The 23,817-nt window shown below is 34.9% G+C and overlaps 1 protein-coding gene and 1 long non-coding RNA gene across 3 annotated transcripts in view; one reads left to right on the top strand and one right to left on the bottom strand.

Annotated features, from left to right (window-relative positions):
• Window positions 1–23,817, top strand: part of LOC101895428 (protein kibra) — a 51,542-nt gene that overhangs the window by 11,808 nt on the left and 15,917 nt on the right. The gene's annotated exons all lie outside the window — the stretch shown is intronic.
• LOC131802920 (uncharacterized) lies at window positions 11,474–23,757 on the bottom strand. Of its 2 annotated transcripts, none has more exons than XR_009342420.1 (4): window positions 23,594–23,757; window positions 23,388–23,473; window positions 18,693–18,802; window positions 11,474–12,341 (listed from the first exon to the last, which is right to left on the bottom strand). It is a non-coding gene; the product is annotated as an uncharacterized LOC131802920 (long non-coding RNA). The 2 variants fall into 2 exon arrangements; XR_009342421.1 differs by lacking the exon at window positions 11,474–12,341 and adding an exon at window positions 18,040–18,575.

The raw sequence follows: 23,817 nt of genomic DNA, 5'->3' as shown, positions 1-23,817 counted from the left end.
ACCAGAAAAAAATTGATTTCTCCCAAAGAAAAGTCGATTTTGTTTGTTTTGATTTTTATCAGGTAAAAGTCGAAAAGTGATGTACTGCTTTTCTAGAGATTCTCACCGAATTGAGAAAAAAATCTGAGAGTTTCCATATTTGTCTTGGAACAATTATGATATTTATTCTATTTAAAAATTTTGCACATTTTTCTAGCAATTTATAGCTGATTTTGACTAGTTTCAAAAGTAATACTAATATTCAGATCTTCTTCTTTTTCTGGGAAATTGATTGAAAAGCTTTTTTGAAATACGTTTTGTTTTTAATTGAGAGTCGAATAAATGTCGATTCCAATCATACGAAAACGAATAAATCTTTAGTGTTCAACATAAAAAGTGCTCTTAAAGTCGTTCAATATTTGTCTTAAAAATAATAAAGATATTTCGCTTTTATGTTAAAATCGAATAAAAGTCGATTAAACCTATTTCTGTAAATATATGAGAGCATATGAAAAGGACTATTTTTTATTATTATTATTATTATTATTTTTTTTTTTTTTAATTCCTGCCAATTTTTAATGTTCCACAATGATAGTGCCTTACACTTCAGTGAATTCCTTTCGATGGTCGTCTTTTTCAAGCCGATCAAGAGACGGATAAAAGTCGAATCCAACACTTCTTTTTGTTACATCATTTGCATATCGAGCAAAGAAAACAAATTTATAAAATCTATATAAAGTCAAGTCGATTTTGACATAAGTTTGTAGGTTTTATTGGAGTCTTTTTATACAAATGAAGAGTCGAATTAAAGTCGATTTTTACGTATTTCAATCAACGTTATATCAGCGTTGCCAGCATTTGGTTTTGCTTTGTTTGGCATACCAAGAAGATGTTGTCGAATAATAGTCGATTTTCAGGTGTTTCATATTTTATATGAGCGTTGCCAAAATCTGTCAGCTTTTCGATGCCTTTGTTAAAATGAAAATCACACTCATTACTTCGGTGAGCTTATGTTTCGACTATTTCACAGCAATGTAGAGTCGAATAAAGGTCGAAAATTGACTTTTAAAATTACTCAAATGTCAAAATCGTACATCTTCAGTCTTGAATCTGTTCTTATAAACCTAATGTAATTTTTACGTTAGAACTTTTTGCAGGGTTAACCGAATTTGGCACTTTAAGGGGATTTATTTGAGGTATAAGTAATGGATATGACAATTTTAATCCAAATCCAGTGGATTAACCTATTTATACGTAAACGTAATATAATTTCGGTGTTTTTTCATTCTGACATATCACCATTTATCATGTCATTTATCTACTTTGACCGCCTCGCCATGGGTTAACATCATACAAACATACTATTTTAGAACATTTTTAAATCATACATCATCAGCATCTGTTCATTTGCAGTCGTTGCAGCACACCAAGTATTGCAATTTACACTGGTATACATCTTTCTCTATATACATATGTATGTATGTATGTATGTATGTCTATATATTTGTGTGCACTCGCAATTCTTGGCTCCACATCTTCTATGCGCGATGCGATCCAAAGCAATGTACAATGTGTTCTTACAATTCATTTTCATTCTTATTTGTGTTATTTCCTCTTATTAATGATAATATATTGTGTGTGAATTTTACAATCCCGGTCTCATTTCAATTCACTCGCTGTTCTGCAGCGAAAAATACAGAATTCGAAACAAAAGAATATAAAAAAACGACACAGAAAAGTACTACAGAAAATGCGCATAATTATAAGCGTGTCTTGGCGCAAAAGTCGACAATGCAATATTTCAGCCATTTTTTTACTGCCGTCCGTTTTTGTTCTTGTAAGGCTTGCTATGCGCTTTGTCTTTCCCAGAGCCCAGCCGTAGAGAGAGAGAGAGAAAGAGCAGAGTACGATATATCTAAGAATATGCGCGCTAAGTTTATGTTACTTATCATAGAATGTGAATGGGAAATTCTGTATGGATGTATGTACAATCAAGAACATATATAAATAATGTTCTGTGTGATATATACATATACTTCATTTTTGTATATGGCATGGAAAAATTTTTCATTAATGCAATATGATCTTCTGTAAGCATGTACTTGGCGAACCTCTTTCAAAATTTCATGCTTCAGTTCTTTGTGAAATTTTCAATTTGTTGTTTTTTTTTCTTCTATGGGAAAATGACATGGTAAAACAACAATGTAATAATTTATTAGAGAAAACAAGTTTTAGTGACAGCTAAGATAAAATTTAATGATAAATTAGATCAATATTAGTTACAAATTGAATCTACTCCTGAAAAAGAACAACCTGGAGAATATTCTCCATTTTGAGTAGAAATAATATCGGACGAATGAAATGAAAGAACTGCAATTAAACAAGCCAAAACGACATTAATTTCGGTTGGTCCGAACACTGCACTATAGGAAAACTTAATTTATGGCCAAATTGGCTATCCTTAAAATCCTTAGAATGTGGAAGTCACATTATACAAGGCTTTTTCCAATTTCAATATTTTTCAAGGAGTAAATCTACCCACAAACGGACGGACCCATCTGGCAACGCCATAACTTTTGACAGAGATGTCACTTCGCTTAATGACATACCGCGTTTGAAGCGTCAGTTCAAGCAGATTTTTACCATGAACCCACGTGCTTTTAAAACATTAAAAAATGTGAGAAGTGCGCCTTCTAAGAACACCATTAAGCGTTTATACGAAAAATTTTCGCCTGGTAAGGCTCTTTCTAATCCGAAGAGGCCATATAAAAGTCGACCAAGGCGATCGGCCGAGAATATCGCTGCCGTACGAGCCAGTGTTGAGAGGTCCCCAAGGACATCCCAAAAACGCCGTTCTCAGCAGTTGGGCATGGCTCGGTCCACTTTACAACGGATTATTCGCATTGATTTGCATTTGTTCCCGTACAAAATTCAATTGACGCAAAGAATGTTGCCTGCGGACAAGCCTTGAATGGGCCCAAAGAGTCATCGAAAAAACATGGGTCCGTCGAATATGGGCAACCCTGTATTAAATGACAGTCTAGAAATTAGACCCAAAAAATTTCTAAAAGCAGGTGGTAACTTTACAGGGTGAGATGAAAAAACTGCAACCAACTTCAGACTGCTGTCATTTCTAAGCTACTCGCCCGACAGCTGTTAAAATTATTCCGTCGTCAAGGAAGTGGACGGAAGAAAACAGCAACATCAGCAAAAATGGTTCGAAAAGTAACGAAGCGACTTGATCGAAACCCGCGTCGCAGTGGCCGAAAAATGGCTCGTGTGCTGAACATATCACAATATTCCATTTGGAAAATATTGAAAAATGAACTCGGGGTAAAGCCATTTAAATTCCAAAAAGTGCAAGAACTTACACCGCAACAGAAAAGAGCTAAATAGTTGCTTACTTGGCCGAAAGTGGTTAACTGCCGAATTTGGTTTTCTCCGATGAGAAAACATTCGTTGTCCAGCAGTTTGTAAACAAACAAAATGATCGAGTTTACTTGCCAAAAAGGTCAGCTGAAAATGTGCACCCTCGGTTGGCCACCAGAACTCAAGTGCCGGCCATGGTGATGGTGTGGGCCGCAGCAGCTGATGGTCGCTCTCCGCTCGTATTAATCGACCTTGGCATCAGAATAAATGCCGAATATTATCGCGAAAATATTCGGGAGGGTATGTTAAAGCCTTGGGCACGCAAAGATTTTGGCCGCAGACCTTGGACATTCCAAGAATGGTTACAAAATGAGGTTCCTCGCTTCATTTCCAGCGCACAATGGCCAAAAAAATCTCCGGATACCAATCCGTTGGACTATTTTGTCTGGAGTATTTTGGAAAGCAAGGTTGGCACTAAAAAATACCAAAGTGTCGATTACCTTAACCAAGCGCTAAAAGCAGGGTGTACCTTTATATGGTGGTGGGCATATATTGGATTCTATGAGGACATGAAATTTGGTATTAGTATAAAGAAGAAATTAGCTTCTTTCCAATATGGATTCTTCTATTCACATAAAACAATCATTAATTTCACATAAAATCTCGATGATCTATCTTTTAACAACAATTCAAAAGATTTCTTCAACTTCCGGCTTATCCAAAAAGTGCCGGGTGTTAATGACACTAAAATTACAAACAAGATTTCCAACAGCTATACTGGTGCTGTTGTTGCTGCTTAGTAAAGGATATTCTAAGCAGATTAGTATTTCCCACTTGAAAAAAAAACGAACGAACGAACGAACGAACGCCTTCTTCCCGTTGTTAGGTAGCTGGCCGACTGATAAACGCCCACTCATAAACATACAATAAATTACAATGTCTTTGCAATGGAATTTTCACAATAAAAAGAGAATTACTCTTCAGGCATAACGCCTTAATCCACCTACAAAAAATCTGCCGCTATTATGTTGTTGTACTGTTCCGGGCAGACAGAGAAACAGAAAAAAGGTGCTTTGGTTTTACTGGCCATTATTTTTTGTTTTTGTAAACTAAATGCACCTGTTGTTACCTCTGTTGCTGGTTTTGCCACTCTTTTGTAGTTGTAGTAGCAAAACCCATACATGGTAGCCAATATACAACTAATATAGATCTATCTCTCTTGGTGCCAGCCAGCTATCTTTTCTAGCATTTGGCTTGATTCTAAATCCTCTCTTGCTGGCATATCATGCAAGTATGTCTGTCTGTCTGTCCATTTATTGTATTACTTTGTACTCCATATTGAGCGATTTTGTTTTCTTGACCAACACCATTGCAGCGAATACGACGACAAACATAGGTATACTACATTGAATGTGACAAGGTTTCTGGACCGGCAACATTTCTTGGGCTTTACGCAAGAACTTTACGGCACTGGTGTTGTTGCAGTTATTTTATTTGGTATTCACCTTTTTATAATTCCTGTTTTTTCTTGGATATTTTATTGGAAATAGAAAATTCAGAAAGTAAGAAAAACTAAGCCCTGGAGGTGAGAAACAAGCAAACATTAATGAATCGCCTACTTAGTTTACTTTCCATGTGACCAACTGGCAACCACGCTCAACTCTCATCTATTTCTGCCACCAATGACAACTAGAATTGATTTCTTGGAAGAAAACTCCTCCGAAAATTTTCAGAGACCTCTGGTCGATTTTGGCTTGAAATGTGGAAAGAATTCGTATACTTTTCCAGGGCAAGCTCCAGCTTTATTTAGATGTTTCCCATGATTTCCCCCTTCAAAAGTGTCTAAAACATGAGGACTGGGTAAGCCGAATTATCCTTAGAAGGTAAGAATTCTGAGAGAAATCTACCCTGTTGTCGGAAAATTTTGGAAAAAGCGACAATTTTTATTTTTTTTTTTTTTGTTTTAAATACGTGATTGCCTTTGATTACAATAGATTTTGTCCCGATACACGGAAGCTAACCTCTCATAAATCAAAATCCTCGTCATTTTTAAAAATTGATTAAATTCAAATCAAATTTCAAAACTAGAAAATATTTATGGCAAATATTTTTCCTTTTTTTTTTTTTCATTTTTCTTCATAAATATTTCCCTTGCAATTTTCGTCGTTTCTTCAATTTCATCAGATTGCCATAAGAAACTACAATGGTTGTTGTTGTTGATTTACCTGTAAAAGCGTTAAAATAAAATGCCGTAAAACCGCATTCCTTTTTCGAATGCAATTTTGTCTGTTTCTTTTTTTTTTTTTTTTTTTGCACTTACCACAATTTTAACAAAATTTTCAACGTTGAATATTACTTTTTTCCACTTCAATATGGTCACTACATGGGGGGCTATGAAATGCAATGGGGAAGGGGGGAGGGAGAGAATGTAAGCGAACGAGAAAACTTATTACATACTTGTACAGTGTGTACATTATTGTTGTTGCTATTGAAGCTGGATAGATCTATAACCAGATATATATATTTATATGTGTATGTATGTATATAGTGATATAAAGGTTTGTCTGTATGTACATTTATTGCAATGTATAATAGCATCCACGTAGAAGATAGATGCATTCAATGGATACTCAATGGAATGCAATGGCTAAATAAATGGCATGTTATTGCAGCAACAACAAAAACACGCTCACATCTAGGCAGTTAGCAGGCAGGCAAGCCGCCAGTCGGCTGCATCTGCAATGTAGCGAAGTGCAACAGTTGCAACAAGTATTTCCACTTTATATTGTAGATGAATATGTACACCAAAATAATATATTTTACACCAGCAAGATTATTGTCGATGTTTGTTTCTTCATTTTGAGGAAAATGGATGCGTTTTTTTAAAGAAAAAATGTTTTTATTTTTTTTTTCGGAAAAACATTCACAAAAAATTTCTTATCGCCACAACAATTTTGGGAATAAAATAAAATGTATTTTTCAAGGAACCTAATTTCATAATTTTTATTTCATAATTTTTCTGAAAGCTCTTAACATTTTATTGGTCAATTTTTATACCCTCCACAAGTTTATCATACTCAAATGTATACTATGTCTGCAGGACTTTTGATATTGAAAATGGGTCATTTAGCTCCACGTTTTGGTATAACCCCCATATAATGAATGGTACCTCCCTATTTTCGATATTTTGGTGATTTAAGAGATATTATTCACCCGAAATGTTTCAAAATTGGTATTTGAAATTCGTATCCACTTCGACAGAAAATTGTTCGTGCCCTCCTTATAACGGTACCTCCTTATATTCGCTATTTTGATGATTTTAGCGACATTATTTACCGGAAATATTTCAAAATTCGTAATGAATACTACAGCCTAAGACTGAAAATGGTCTGTGAAGGTCCACGTTTTCGTATAGCCCCATATAACGGTACCTCCAGATATTCGGTATTTTGATGATTTTAGTGACATTATTCACCGGAATTGTTTAAAATTCGGTATTGGAAGTTCGTAATGGATGCTACAGCCTAAGAACGAAAATGGTCTGTGCAGGTTCACGTTTTCGTATATCCACCATATAGCGGTACTTCCCGATGTTCGGTATTTTGATAATTTTAGCGACATTATTCACTGGAATTGTTTCAAATTTGGTATTTGATGTTCGTAATGTATACTACAGTCTATAAGAGAAAATTGTCTGTACAGGACCACGTCATCATATAGCCCCCATATAACGGTACCTCCCGATATTTGGTATTTTGATGATTTTAGCGACATTATTTACCGGAATTGCTTAAAATTTGGTATTTGGAGTTGGTAATGAATACTACAGCCTATGACAGAAATTGTCTGTGCAGGTCCACGTTTTCGTATAGCCCCAATATTTTGATGATTTTTTTTTTTGATTCACTGATTTTTTTTCAATTTTCGCAGTTGAAAAGTTGCCTATAACAAAGTTGCCTAATATAAAAGCTACATTTCGTATTTTTAAGATTTTAACAGAATTTTTACCAGATTTTATTTTATTTTTTTTTTTTTTTTTTTGAAAATTGGAAAATTCGTTTCAAATAGTGGAGGGTATTTAAAATTCGGCCCTGCCGACGATACCAATGATTTCAATTTCAAATTATCAAACTAATTGCAATCACAATTTTTGACTATTAAGTCCGATCGGAAAATAATGCCTCCATTTTTGATACACAAAAATTATGTTGTCCAAATGTTCATGAAACCCGACAAAAATTTCTAAACTTCTTAATACACACATACATATATCACAGTACAACAATTCAAATCGACTCGAGTTGTAATAATTCAGCTGTCATTTATTTAAACAGCCAGCCAACATTTTTTTTTTTTGTTTTTTTGACAAAGCACTGTGGCTAAATTATGATCGAACGACCACTTTATAGTGGGGCACTTACATGTAGTTACAGATGGTGGACATATTATGGGATAAAATGTATGTACATATGTTGGTATGCAATGCTAAGTTGTTGCATGTTGCACCACTATCTGAAACAGCAGAGCTATGGAATTTTTGTGTAATTTGTTTTTGGATTTTAACGTTTTGTGAGTGTATGTGTATTTCCTCCTTACCAAACCCCGAGGTATGTTTGGTTGGTTGGATGTCTTCTTTTGGTGTTTAACAAAACGTGAGTTGGAAATTGAGTTTGGTTTTACCACCACCACCACTACCGTCATTATTATCATCATTGTCAGAAGATACAATCATCATCATCATCATCATCATCATCGCACACAATAATACGCAAAGGAATTTTTATAATATTTTGTTGTGTATTTCGTTATTGTGTTGTGTATGATTGGAAATGTAATATATTTAATATATTATTATTATTATTATTATTATTATTATTGAAAAAAAAAAAACAAATAATATAAGAGAACAATAAATACAGGGTGAGATAAAAACACTGCAACAAAGTCAAACGCCATAATTTTTACATTTTTTTTTTTAATTTTATTGAATGAAAGCAAAAATATCGGAAATAGCATCAAATTTTGGAATAAGTTTAGTTTTGTTCGAATTGATCTCCTTTGGCACGAATTATGGCCTTCAAACGGCCAATGAAACCGTCACACACTGCCCGAATGTTGCTCTGCGGTATTTTGGCCAATTCCCGGCGAAGCGCTTGCTTGTGGTGATAGACACCAAAATACTCCAGACATAATAGTCCAACGGATTAGTATCCGGAGATTTTGGTGGCCAGCGAGCAACCTCATTTTGTAACAATTCTTGAGCGGCACGTGCTATACTATGGTGCTGAGTCCTGTTGGAATGTCCAAGGTCTGCGCCCAAAATGTTTGCGTGCCCAAGGCTTTAAGACACCCTCCAGAATATTTTCGCGATAATATTCGGCATTTATTCTGATGCCACGGTCGATTAATGCAAGCGGAGAGCGATCATCAGCTGCTATGGCGGCCCACACCATCACCATGGCCGGCGCTTGAGTTCTGGTGGCCAACTGAAGGTGCACGTTTTCATCTGACCTCGTTGGCAAGTAAATACGATTATTTTATTTGTTTACAAACTGCTGGACAACGAATCCCTTCTCATCGGAGAAAACCAAATTCGGCAGGTCACCACTTTCGGTCAAGCTAGAAAATCTTTAGTTCTTTTGAGTCTATTTTCATTCTATTGCAGTGTAAGTTCTTGCACTTTTTGGAATATATCAAAAAACCGAATATGTAGAAAAATGAGAAATATCATCAAAAATTATAATTGAAATCTGTAAGATTTGTCAGAAAGTTGTATAACATGGATCATACGTGCAAGAAATATCCCATAGAAATCTCGTTTAGGATGTTGAAAGAACAAATTTTCGAAATAAAATAGTATCCAAACTTTTGACTAAATTGAACACCTCCATAGCTTGCAGTCACCAAACAAATACCATGCAATTTTCCATAGTTACATTATCCATCACGTTTTTATTGTAATACACGTGCAACAACAATGCCAACAAATGTTACATCAACATCAATTTTGGGCAGCCAATCAAGTTAGCCATCAAAAAACATTTTGACTTAAAAGAAAAATCCTTGAAATTCCTTTTGTTTTTTTTTTTTTTTGTGGGAGGGGAGGCTCCATACTGGAATCCATTTCAAGTCAAGGCACCACTCACTTCAAACAACCACCAGACATATCGCCAGTCAGACGGGTGCCTATCAAGGTATTTTTTCTTGCTTTTTTTGTTATTATTAAAGATTCATCAATGTCTATCCGAAAACATTTATCTTGGTGTGTTACCTCAAGCAACAAACATTATAGAAATATGTACGCGTAGGTTTGTATGTATGTAACGTATTGTGACTTCATGGTCTTGGTATTTGATTTTTTTATTTTTTTTTCATGTCTCCTTTTACGCTGTTGTCCCTTTTTGAATGGCGAATCATACGACTTACTCCCTTGCTTGTTACCTTGGTATTTTTTTTTTGGAATTTCAGAAAAATCGCTAAAAGGCAGTTACCAAGGAACAGCAGATGTGCAACACAATGTTGGCTGTTGGTTTTTTCATTTTTTTTTCTTCGCGGTTATTGTGTGGAGCAAATATTCGATGCTGCACGCACGCGTAGCTATAGAAATATTTTCCATTGTGAATATTGGAGCAAGCTGCTACATAGTTCAGCCATGGCACAAAAAAATCCTACGACAAGAAGGAAAAAAATACATACGAAGAGGAAAAAAATGAAACAGTAGGATCTTAAAACCGGCAGCATATTTTTTATAGATTTAATCTTTAAGTTCGTTGCGAGGGAGCACTACACATATTTATATGGACATATATTATGTATGTGCATACAAATGTATGTATTTCTGTGATTATAGTGTAAATAATGTTAAATCCTTTTTGCGAAGACATTTTTTCACAGTGGGCCACCACAAAGTTCAGAAAACTTGTTAGAATTTTTCGTCATTTTTTTTGATCATCACTTACTTTCTATAAACATTGAGATTATTCCGAAGTCTGCAATAATTCACTTCAAATACTTTGTAAGCTTCTCAGCTCAGCTGGGAAACAATAAAAAAGATTTAAGGAGTTGTTTCAACAACTTCAAGGAAGTGGACGGAAGAAAACAGCAACATCAGCAGAAATGGTTCGAAAAGTAAAGAAGTGACTTGATCGAAACCCGCGTCGCAGTGGCCGAATAATGGCTCGTGAGCTGAACATATCGCAATAATCCATTCGGCAAATATTGAAAAATGAGCTCGGGGTAAAGCCATTGAAATTCCAAAAAGTGCAAGAACTTACACTGCAACAGAAACAAAATAGACTTAAAAGAGCTAAAGAGTTGCTTCGCTTGGCCGAAAGTGGTGAACTGCCGAATTTGGTTTTCTCCAATGATTTTGGTAAACACAAATTCATTTGTTTGCCAGGGAAGAGAGAGAGAGAGAGAGAGAGAGAGCGAGAAAAGGCGTAAATTATTTTGTAATTTTAGAATTCTTAAATATTTTAATGTTTTATTCATTTTATAAAAAAGAAAGAGGACAAACCTTACTGAGTCTCTTTATCTTTCTCTCTTTCAAAAGGTACACATAAGGTGTTGGTTTATGAATTTGGTTCTTACTATACAAACCAAATTCATAACCAACACGTAAAGTGTATTTTATGAAAGAGAGAAAGAGTCTCTAAAAGATTTGACATTTCAGCTTATGCAAGAGATAGAAAAAGGAAAAACATCGTAATCATTTAACGGTCAGAGATTTAAACGAGTTTTACAATATAAATGCCTTAATTAAAAAAAATGTGAGAGGCCACTTCTCTCACACAAAATATACGTTATATATTGGTTCATGAATTGTGTTCATAAAGTAAACAACTAAAAACTTTGTTATCGTGGAAGAGTGAGAAAGGCAGAAAGGTATGTGTAGCTTTTTTATATTATGTTCTCTGATATTTAAAGGACTTTTTGATTATACATGGATTAAATTCATAAAATATATGCGAGAATTCAAACCATTTTGAGTATATTTCTCTCTCACAAAATATATTGGTTATGAATTAGGTTCTTAAAAACAATAACTCTATTTTTGAGACGGAGAGATTATTTTGTATCTTTTGGAAACTCAAAAATGCAAAGGTCTTTTTGAATATAAATGCATTAATTTAAAAAAAATGAATATTTCAAATAGTTGCAGCTGAAATGAAAAACTTAAATATATCTCTCCCATCTTATGGTGCAGTTTTCGTGCTTGCTATTTCTTTTTCTTGCTGGCATTCTTAACAAATGTGAATATACATATCTTCTGATTTTTATCCAGTAGCACATAATTTTTTACCTTCTTCTTCATCTTTGTTTTTTTTTTTTGTCATGTTCTTCATTATCATTACATTTTTGTTGCTGTATGTTTTCATAGCTATTGGGTGTTGTGTGGCCTTAAAACATATTTTGTTAGTGTTGTGGTGGTATTTCAGATTTTCCCTCCATCTTCCGCTGCTGCTGTTGTTGCTGTGTGTTTTGGGGCCTTTAAGCTGTATCGTTGAGGCTGATATTGTTCGTGGACATGCATATTTGTGGGACAGGCTGCTGGCCTGTCTTGACAGCCTGAACGCTTGACTTCTACTCATAATTCTAGTATAGGATGAGTAGGAGCAGCAGTCACAACAGTAAGTTCCAGCCAGCCAGCTTAATTTCCAATCGACGACTAAATGCCTTTGGGTCGTGGAGGGGGTGATGAGGGGCATATTGGGCAGAAGCTTTAATCGCATTCCCTCGAAACAACATGGCCCCCAAAGTCATATAATTATGACTCTGTTGATAACTTCAACAGATATTTTAGGTTTGAAACATAAGCTTTAAGGTTTTATGTTTAACTTGAAACTGTTTGGGCACATTCCTTAGGTTGGGTATTTCTTCTGGTGGATGGACTGTGGCTGTTTGTGGTGTTGCTCTGCCCTGGTTCTTCTTGGTGTTGTTATGGGTTTCATATGGATTGATCTTCTTTTTTCCCTTGAAATTTATGATCAAACCTATACAAGAATGAACCAAAAAAAAAAACAATAAAACGATAAGGTTGATGGTGTTTGTTGTTGTTGGTGGGGGATTGTGTTTATGTTTATCGTATGAAATAAAGCAGAAGTAACATCAACCATGCACCACCATTGGAACTGCCATAATGATGGCAGCCAGGAGAAGAAAAAGATCTACGGACAGACACAACAAATGTATGTCTGGTCGGACGGATGGACAGACGGACATTGGGCGAAACAAAATATGTTCGTTCATTTGGTTGGTTGGTTGCTTTGGGACAAAGAATGAATGCATTTTTCCCATTTTATTGGGGAAGGGAGAGGTGGGGAGTCAAAGTGAATGACCATGTTTTGGTTGCCTGACAGTGGAGTGCATATGGATGTGGTTTGCCTTTAAGACTGCATTCTTGAAATTCTTTTCAATAACACAACCGAAACCCATAATTTAGGTTAAGTTTTTTCGTTTATTTTATTTTTCTTCTTCTTCTTCAGATGCCTTCCCCAAACCCGATTACTGGGATGTGGTTATTGGTGTTTCTTTTTTTTTTTTCAATCTTGTGTTTTTTTGTAAATATGTGAAGAGGATTATTTGTTGTTGGCTGGTTGGCTGTTTGGGGCATTTTTGTTTACATTCGAATCTTCATCGAATTTCACATAAAGTGTTTGTGTGATTTCTACGGAGTCTGTTTTTATGGATTATCATGAAAGTATAAATTATCATTTCATAATTTGAAGAAAAAAAATGGTTGAATGTTTTTTTTTTTTTTTTTTTTTTTTTGGTTTTTGGTGTAGAGTTTCTATAAAGGAATGTTGTCTTATCTGTAAAGCGGATTACAGAAACAAACATGCAGCTCGTCCGTGACTCCTACCAGAAGAATGTGAGGAGACTTGATTGCCCAAATTATTATTGATAATAATATTTCAATTTAAAAAAACGAAATCGAAGCAAATATTTGTGGGAGGAAATTTTGAAATATTTCTAACATATTTGTTCAAAATGTCTGTGTGATTTTTATACCCATGGAGTATGGAGGGTATATTAAGTTAGTCATTCCGTTTGCAACACCTCGAAATATACATTTTAGACTCCACAAAGTAAATATATATTCTTTATCAGAACAAAGCTCTATGTCGATTTAGCGATGCCCATTCGTCTGCGGAAATCACAACATTTTAATAAAATGCATATTATGCCTGCAGGACTTTTAGTATTGATTCTATTTGGTATTTTGGTGATTTAAATGACATTATTCAAACGGAAATGTTTTAAATTTGGCATTTGAAGTTCGTAATGGATACTACAGCCTATGATAGAAAATTGTCCGTGCAGGTTCACGCCTACGTATAGCCCCACATAAGGGCACTTCCCGATATTCGATATTTTGATGATTTTAGCGACATTATTAACCGGAACTGTTTAAAATTTGGTATTTGAAGTTCGCATGGATACAACAGACTATGACAGAAAATTGTCTGTGCAAGTCCATGCCTTCGTATAGCCCCCACATAAAGGCACTTCCCGACATTCGGTATTTTGATGATTTTAGCGACATTATTCCCCGAAATTTTGTCAAATTTGGTATTTGAATGTCGTAAGGGATACTAAAGTCTAAGACAAAAAAATGTCCGTACAGGTCCACGTCTTCGTATAGCCCCCATATTTGGTATTTTGATGATTTTAGCGACAATATTCACCAGAAATGTTTCAAATTTGGTATTTGAAGTTCGTAAAGGATATTACAGCCTATGACAGAAAATTGTCTGTACAGGTCCACGTTTTGGTATAGCTTCCATTTAATGGTACCTCCCTATATTCAGTTTATGACAACAGAAAAAACTCCAGAACCTCCAGAAAAATGCTAGACCCTCAGGTGTGTGTTGTTTTTCCATAAAAAAAAAACACCAGACCCCGGGTATGTCTGATTTTTCTGACATATTTTTCCTTTTTGCATCCCCCAGTTCTGCGTTTTTCTATAGAATAAATTCCAGATTCTTAGACTGTTGTGCTATTTAACTGTGACTTAAATAAGGGCTTCTTTGAAAACTCCAACCTTCTTAATCCCTTCTACCAATCATTTCGATGGTATCCAAAAAAGTAATTGATTTCTAGCTCATACTACCCCTCCCCTTGATTGTTGCAACCAGCAGCAACAATGTTGCCATCACTGGGCAATATACCATCATCATCATCATCATCATCAAATTGCAGGTCTAGAAGACAATAACGAGAAAAAAAATTCAACCAGGTTGGTTGGCTGGCAGGCTTGCTAGTCAACCCAAGCTCTTATATCCAGGTATCCACAATGGTCAGCCAACATGGGACAACACTTCCAACTTGGCACATACTCAGCAGTCAGCAATAACCAGCATTACAGCACCACAATCAACGCCACCACTAAGCGGCCAATCGACCAGCCAAAAACAGCAACAACAACACCGCTTGTAATAGCAGCCCAGGAGACAGGCAGGCGGGCGGCACTAGTAATAGCAAAATTTTTTTGTTTACAATAAGCTCGCGCGTAATTACATTTAACGATGTTGTGTTGTGTGTTGTTGTTGCTGTTGCTGTTGCAGTTAGCATGGGCAACGATCAATGGTTGGTGACTGGTGTGCTCTGTTGCTGCTGCTGTTCAGGTTGTTGCTGTTCGAACACCATTGTCGTCGTCGTCGTCGACATCAGCAAAGGAATGTGGTTTTGACAAGTTCTTCTACAATGAAAAAAAAAATTATACAAAAAAGCAACTTTGCTATTTCTGCTATGCTAGGTTGCTGTACGATATGTACACAACGTCGTCCGCCATTGCCATAGTCGTTGTTGTCGCCGTCGTCGTTTTATTCAAACATACCCCACCTAAATAAATTCACCAATGACAGGCACAAATACCCACTGTAAAATACAATATAAACACACATAGCTTACATTTATCGAGTCTTGATTCTGATATTACAAAAAAACGCATTGCATTTATTTAATGAATAGGAAGAAATTTTGGAAATATATTTTATGGAGGAAATATTTCAAACACAGTCCATAGTAGAAAAAAAAACTTCCAAACTGTGGATCTGAGTTTTTGCGTAGAAAAGTTCTCTAAACAGATGGTTTTTATGTAAAATAAACTTTATACTAAGGTTCGGGATTTTTTCCTATAGAAAAAACTCCGAACTGAGGTTCTGGGTTTCCTTTCTACAGAAAAAAATATCCAAACAGAGGTTTAGCGAATTTTTTCTACAGAAAAACCCCCGAACTTTACAGAAAATAAACTCCGAACTGAGGTTCCGCATGAAAACATCGAACTGCTTTCTGGTATTTTTTTCTGAAAAAAAGGAGTTTCGGGATTTTTTTTAAATAGAAATTGTATGTATGGAAACCAAATTCAATACGGATTTTTTGTATATGGATGTTATATTTCCCCCCTCCCCACTAGACCTTTAAATTCCACACACAAAAATAAATCAATGTAAATAACCTTTTGTCTCTAAATATCATTGTCATGTTTTTGCTGTTCTTTGAAATGAAAAGGATAAATAAATATTTCTCGATATGGTAAAAAACTGCTATAAAATAAAATGACAACATCATGATATGCTATTATTGTTGGTGCTGTTATTGGTTCTATTGGTGCTGCAGTCTTGTAAAAATGACAAGATTTTTCTTAGATGACATCAAAGGAAACGTTCTTTTTCCATCAACAACATCAACATCGCCATTGCCATCACCATTGTCGTCGTCATCGTCGTCATCAGAATGAAGAAAAATCAACACCAACAAAAACAACTACGTAAGAAAAATAACAAGAATACTCAATAGATACCAAATAGTAAATATGGTACTTGAACAGAAAAAAAATGAACAAGAATAGCACATAAACCGGCTTAAAAAATGCACAAGAATTGCAGAATAACAGCGACAGCGGTTCGAACCAGCGCACGAATAGCAATTAGATATGTTAACAGCACATAGAATGGTGTAAAGGGGGAGTCGGGGCGAATAGAAAAACTTGCAAGTAGAACAAGCCAACATGGCATATGCCTTCATACATACACACATGTATACATATTTTATATATATTCGTACATGCCAGGGGAGATATGACAGTGTACTCCAAGCAGAGAAACGACAAGAAGAATGAACTCCATCTGTGTATGCATGATGGAGTTGGTTCTGCCATTTTACTAGGCCTGATAATGATGACAAAGATGATGATGAGTTGAGAATCAAGCCCCTCAAAAGAGCTGCATACAAAAAAAAAAAAAAAAAAAAAAACATGATGACTATAAAAACGACAAGAAAATCTGACAGGCATATGTCAAAACACATTTTGAACAAAGAAATGGAGAGCAGTAGAGGAGTTCATTTCTCTCTTTTCTTTTGTAAGCGATATCGAAGGACTCCTCCAAGACGTTTTCCAGCCATGCTTAAATTAATTTGCCGTAAATATATTGCCAAGATATGTGGATTTATTACCAGATAAAAAAGTATAGGTTTATCAAAATATCACAAGTGTTGATTTTTCTCCAATTCAAGAAGAGAATATTTGGTCTAGCCCATTCCTAATTTTTATATGTTAACAATAAACATGGTTGGGATCTGTAAAGTTGGGATCGGTATGAGCCGAATGTCCCATTAAAAGGTAATGTAAACAAACTACCTTCTGCATTATCCATTGGGCGCCACTCCCAATTAAGGAAAAATTTGCATAATGGTTGATATTTTTTTAATGCCCTGTAATAATATATGTGAAAAATGTGATAAAAAAAACCAACTTAATATTGAGACATTATTGGCTCTGAGGTCCAATTGCAAGGATGACGGTGGTCCGGACCCCCTTCCAAAATATAGTTCTTTAGCACATTTTTCTTGGAAAAGTTTATTCTTTGCTTGTGGGGCGCCATCCCTAATTATGCGAAATGTAAATATAATGGTTTCTATTTACTATTCACATTCTGACAATATAAGTATGGAGTGTAATTAAAAATGTCGCATTAAAAGTAACCTACTTGATACTGTAGCATTTTTGGTCCTTGAGACTCAATAGCAATGGGGACAGGTGAGGAGGACAGTGGTCCAGATAACCTCCCCAAATATTAGCTCTTTAAAGCATTTGCATGGATAAATATATTTTTACCCGTTGGGCGCCACACCGATTTATTCAAAATGTTGATATTATGGTCCCCATTTATTTTTCATATTCTGGAATTATATTCAACCTACTGAGATCCAATTGAACATGGAATACAGGGGAGAAACAAAGCGTTTAGATCACCTCCCTAAATATTAGCTTTTTAGCACATTTTACAGGGAAAAGATAATTTTTTATCGGTTGGGCGCCACCCATTTGACTTTTCCTATCCCAGTAATACATGTAGTGAAACCAATTAAGAATGTGACTAGTAGAACTAACTATCTAAGTAAATTGACCAGGGAAAACTTTAATTTAGTAGGTAGGGCGCCATCTGTAATTAATAGAAATTAAATTATTTTTTTTAATTTTATGACTTTTCAATAAAAAAGGTGACATGACGCAACATTCTCCCTTATTGGCCCAATTGTAGGGTCCCAAATTATATGATATGTCACCAATATGGGACCCAGATTGCAACTCAAATTTATTTTCGCCTTATAACAGATTATGAATTTATTATTCGTAAAAATAAACAATCACAAAATCTACTTAACAATGTTTTATGGGCACACACACATACCTATAGAGGTATGCAATTCAGTTTTTTTTATGTGCTCTCACAATCTCAATAATAACAAAAAATCTTTAAAACAAATTTATTATTATGTTCTTATTGTACGTATGAGTTGCGTACGAACTGGCTGGTTGGCTAGTTGACTGAATAACAATCAATATGAATATTTTTATTTTATTTTTTTTCTGTTTTTCATATATGTATGTATACTTGATGCTCTACCCTCGCTTATTCTCTCAGACATCTATCCATCCATCCATCTATACAACAAGTCAGCCATCCATCCGTCCGTCCGTCCATACACTGTCATTAACAAAACAACTGTTGCGACCTTCACATACCAGAGCAAACGAATTGTAAGTTTATTTATTTATTTTTTTTCATTCGAGCTTGAATTGTGTGCACTCTACATGCGGCATATAGTGAGAGATGGACTCAAACAATTTATTATATGAATTTTTGAAATATTCATGAAAGGTAGCCAAGTATGCCAATCGTTATGTCCTCTTCTTTATACAAAATCATTCATCCAATTATCTGATGAACAAAAAATTCAAAAAAAAAATAAAATATTGAATATACTGATATGCATTTTTATGTAAATTTATGAGAGTGTAATATGCATGCAGATACATACAATACAGTTCTACTTACCACTACATTGCAAATCTGTACTGAACTGCTCTCATTACACATTGTGAGAAGAGAGCAGAGTACTTTTTGTAGTATTATTTGTAGTTGTAGTATTTTCCAGCGTTGTTGTTCTGTAAAATATGTGCAACAAAAATTGACATTGTTTATTTATTAATGCCAATTTGAACAAAAATTTACATGTACAAAAAAATTAGTAGGAGGCGTTTTGTTATAATGTACCTTACTATCTTGCAATTTTTAAAAGTTCCATAGAGAGAAGGAATTTTTGCTTCATATTTTTTTTATAAAAAAAGACGATTAATGGAAATAGAGCTAAAAATAGTTCATAGCAAGTAAAAAAGCAGCTAAGTTCGGCCAAGCCGAACATTTTACAAAGAAGAAACTTAAAAAATTTCAAAAAAAAAAAATCCGACGGATAATACCGCTCTAATAAAACCCGTTATATGGGGGCAATACCTGGTCCTGCATAACTAGTTTATGTCATAGGCTGTAGTAACTGTTCCGAACTTTATATACGAAATTTGAAACAATTTTGGTGAATAACGTCGCAAAAATCATCAAAATACCGAATATCGGGAGAAACCGTCATATATGGGATATATGATATCGTGGATCTATATAGAAAATTATTTTCCAGGGTGTTATACACTTCTTTGTGGATTTTAAGACAATTCCATCGGAGGATACCGTTATATGGGGGTTATACGATATCGTGGACATGTATACAGGATGAGATGAAAAAAAAATCTGCAACAAAGTCAAACGCCATAATTTTTATTAAATTTTATTGAATGAAAGCTAAAAATGTCGGAAATAGCATCGAATTTTAGAATATGTTTAGCACGAATTATGGCCTTCAAACGGCCAATGAAACCGTTACACGCTGCCCGAATGTTGTTCTGCGGTATTTTGGCCCATTCCCGGCGAAGCGCTTGCTTGAGGTGATCGGCACTTCGGTATTTTTTAGTGCCAACCTTTCCAAAATACTCCAGACACAATAGTCCAAGGATTGGTATCCGGAGATTTTGGTGGCCATTGTGCGCTGGAAATGAAGCGAGGAACCTCATTTTGTAACCATTGTGCGCTGGAAATGAAGCGAGGAACCTCATTTTGTAACCATTCTTGGGTGGCGCGTGCTGAGTGCGATTGTGCTGAGTTCTGTTGGAATGTCCAAGGTCTGCGACCAAAATGTTGGCGTGCCCAAGGTTTTAATACACCCTTCAGAATATTTTCGCGATAATATTCGGCATTTATTCTGATGCCACGGTCGATTAATACGAGCGGAGAGCGGCCCACACCATCACCATGCCCGGCGCTTTAGTTCTTGGGGCCAACCAAAGCTGACCTCTTTGGCAAGTAAACACCATCATTTTGTTTGTTTACAAACTGCTGGACAACGAATGTTTTCTCATCGGAGAAAACCAAATTCGGCTAATCGAAGCAACTCTTGAGCTCTTTTGAGTCTATTTTTTCCAGTTGCGGTGTAAGTTTTTGCACTTTTTGGAATTTCAACGGCTTTACGCCGAGCTCATTTGCTGAATGGACTATTGCGATATGTTCCCTTCATGAGCCATTTTTCGGCCACTGCCACGCGGGTTTCGATCAAGCCACATCTTTACTTTTCTTTTTCTTCCGTCCACTTCCTTGACGTCGGGCTACGCTACCAGTATCACGGTAACGAGCGAAGGTATGAGACACAAAAGATTTATTCACATTTAAATGCTGGAGTGCTCTAACGATAGCCACTTGTGGTTTTCCAGCCAAATATAAAGAAATCAAACTATCACGCTTGAATTCCATCCCGATTACCTTTTTTCTGGAAAATTCTCACCAAAAGGAATAATGTTAACAGCTGTCGGACGAGTGGCTTAGTAATGACAACAGTCTGAAGTTGGTTGCAGTTGTTTCATCTCACCTGTATGTTGAAATCTTCCCCCTTTTCTATCCCAAGTCACTCACATTAATACCCTTCATACGAGAGATGTAGAGAGAGCAAAAGCAATGGAAGAGAAGAGAAAAATGTGGTGCATATCTGCTATATATATTTGTTTGTCCTATCAAAGTGTCAGGCTCCATCAACTCAGTTAAAGTTTAAAGACTTATAATTGGCCATAGCCATATTTTTAAACATTTTATTTAAGAAAATAGAGTCCTCTGGATATGTTTAAGATATGAAAATATTCCTATATATTCTTTATATTTATATTAATTTCATGAATGTCCATCATAAGAGTGGTAGTAACAAATATAATCTCGATGTCAATGTCACTTCAAGTAGGGTATTAAACAAAAAAAACATTGTCATTTTCCTTGAGTGTGCTTTATTTATGTTTGGCTACAAAACACAAAGACAATGATTTGCAGTTTTTAAAACTTTATGACGCAAGCCCTCTAAGAATTTTAGCTCTTACTAAGTTTGACAGAGGAATTTTTAAATAAATTATATTGTAATATTTTATTTTACAAAACAAGAATGAATAAAAAAGAATGTAATATAAAAAACAACATTCCATTCCCTTTCACATATTTTTTCCACAAATTCTTTACCCATAAAAAAATTTCGAGACATGTTGACGTGATCTTGAACACGATTACTTAAAAACACCACACAAGAACAACAAAACACAAATTCCTATAACACAAAATATTATTGATATGACGTCAATATTGACAGCGTTCAACATTCTATACGACAGTAATCATCCCATTCAGTTTGACTTTTGGTTGCCTCCATGTGATGTGATAAGAACAATAACAAATTAAATAAAAAAAACAAAACAAAAAACACATTCATTCTTCGAGTATTTGTAATTTTTTTGTTTTCGTATTTATGGCAAATATTTATATGTAGTATATTATAATGTCCAGGAAAACCATTCCATGACAATTCGGAGGCTGTAAGGGTGATAAATTTAGAATATTTGTTTTCAGATAATTTCAGATTTTTTTGCAAATCCTGCAATTTGAATCAAATCATTGTATTTCTCAAAATATCTATCACAATGTTTTTTTTTAAATATTCTTTGCATTTTCGTCCATAAGTTCTTTTTTGAAAATTCTGGATTTTTTCCAAATTTCCGTAAATTTTCCTAATTAATATTACAAAAAATTTGAATTTTCTAGATCCCTCGAAAAATTGCTATATTTGGCTCAATATATTTTGAATTTTAAATATTTGAAAATCTAATGAAAATGTTCGCTGGGTATTCAGTTATACACATGTACTGGTGCATACCGCCACAAGTACCTGCCTCTTACATTCCCATTCACATCTGCATCATCAGCGATAAAATATTTCTATAATTTGTATACCCTCCACCACAGTATAGAGGGTATATTAAGTTTGTCATTCCGTTTGTAACACATCGAAATATACATTTTAGACCCAATAAAGTATATATATTCTTGATCAGCATAAAATTCTATTTCGATTTAGCGATGTCCGTCCGTCTGTGAAAATCACTTTAGATTCCGAACGAAATGAAGTAGGTTGATAAAATTTTACTCAAATGTATATTTTGTCTGGTGACCTTTGGTATTGCAAATGAGCAATGTAGGTCCACGTTTTGGTATAGCCCCCAAATAACGGTACCTCCCTATTTTCGGTATTTTGTTGATTTAAGCGACATTATAAACGGGAAATGTTTCAAATTTGGTATTTGAAGTTCGTAATGAATACTACAGCCTATGACAGAAAATTGTTTGTGCAAGTCCACATCTTCATATAGCCCCCATATAACGGTAATTCCCGATATTCGGTACTTTGATAATTTTTGCGACATTATTCACCGAAACAGTTTCAAAATTTCTATTTGAAATTCGTAATGAATACTACAGCCTATGACAGAAAATTGTTTGTGCAGGTCCACGTTTTGGTATAGCCCCCACATAACGGCACCTCCTGATATTCGGTATCTTGATGATTTTAGCTACATGATTCACCGATTTTTTTTTTTTCAAGTTTCGTATTTGTATGTTGTAATGGCTTATGCCCATGCAGGTCCACGTCGTCGTACACTGCCTAATATAACGGCTACATTCGGTATTTTTATATTTTTTTTGAAAATTGCCAAATTCGTTCCAAATGGTGGAGGGTATTTAAAATTCGTCCCGGCCGAACTTACAGCATTTTTTATTTGTTTTCCTTTTATTTTATTCCACCTGCCCTCGTTGAGTTCCCTCTACAGAGATTAATAAACAATTTTAAATTGAAAATAAAAATGAAACAATTGTCGTTAATAAACGAGAGAAAACAAACAATTTCTTAGTAGAAAAACAGCAATCCTTAATATGTATTTGTAATTAACTAATGAAACGCATCAATTTAGTACTTGAAGCTTTCTTTGTGGCGAGGGAGGACAATAAGAAATAAATTTAACTTAAGTCATTTGATTTTGTATGTCATTCATGCATGTATTCATTCATTTTTTTTTATTTTAAATTGGCTTAAAGACTTAAATGCAAGTATTAAGTGGACATTAGTTGATCGCTTTGTTGGTGGTTTCTTTGTGTGATAAATGACCCAAACAAAGGTCAACATTTTTTGTTGGATGAGGGGAGGGGAGAGTAGAAACAAAGAAAATGTACAGCATATACAGTGGACAAAAGGCGATATAAGCCTAGGAAGGAAAGAGGGTCTTGTTAAGACCACACATGAGGATATGCAACCATGTAATAAGTTCAAAAACAGCATACCTTGATTATATCCAGTAGTTTATAATAATCCATGCATTCAAGATTCCAAGAGACTTTTAGGTGAGGGTGAAGATTTTGCAGAAGTCCTGAAATATAAAATAGAAAAATATATATATAGTATATACACTTTTGGCTATCATGGCCCGTTCTCGTAAAAAAAAACATCTTTTCCACATTTATGATTTATAAATTAAATTTTTATTTACCTGTTGCGGTGATTTATAAAATAAATAATCGTTCCTCATTTCTTTCACATCGCCTCACTGTAACCATTTATGTTTTGCAAAACCTTTTTGGCCTCTTAGAAAGTCTTATAACTTTCAAAGTCTTCCCAACAGGTCATTTTTCGTTCGTTACGCGCTATCAACAAAACGACACAAAACACCAACACAATAAGAAGTACAACAATAAGAAAGAAAACCCCAAAGCG

This window comes from Musca domestica, unplaced genomic scaffold, assembly GCF_030504385.1.
Source record: "Musca domestica strain aabys unplaced genomic scaffold, Musca_domestica.polishedcontigs.V.1.1 1, whole genome shotgun sequence".
NCBI classification, from domain to species: Eukaryota; Metazoa; Arthropoda; class Insecta; order Diptera; family Muscidae; genus Musca; species Musca domestica.
Note: the sequence above shows the minus strand (reverse complement) of the source record. Positions and strands in the feature narration are given on the sequence as shown.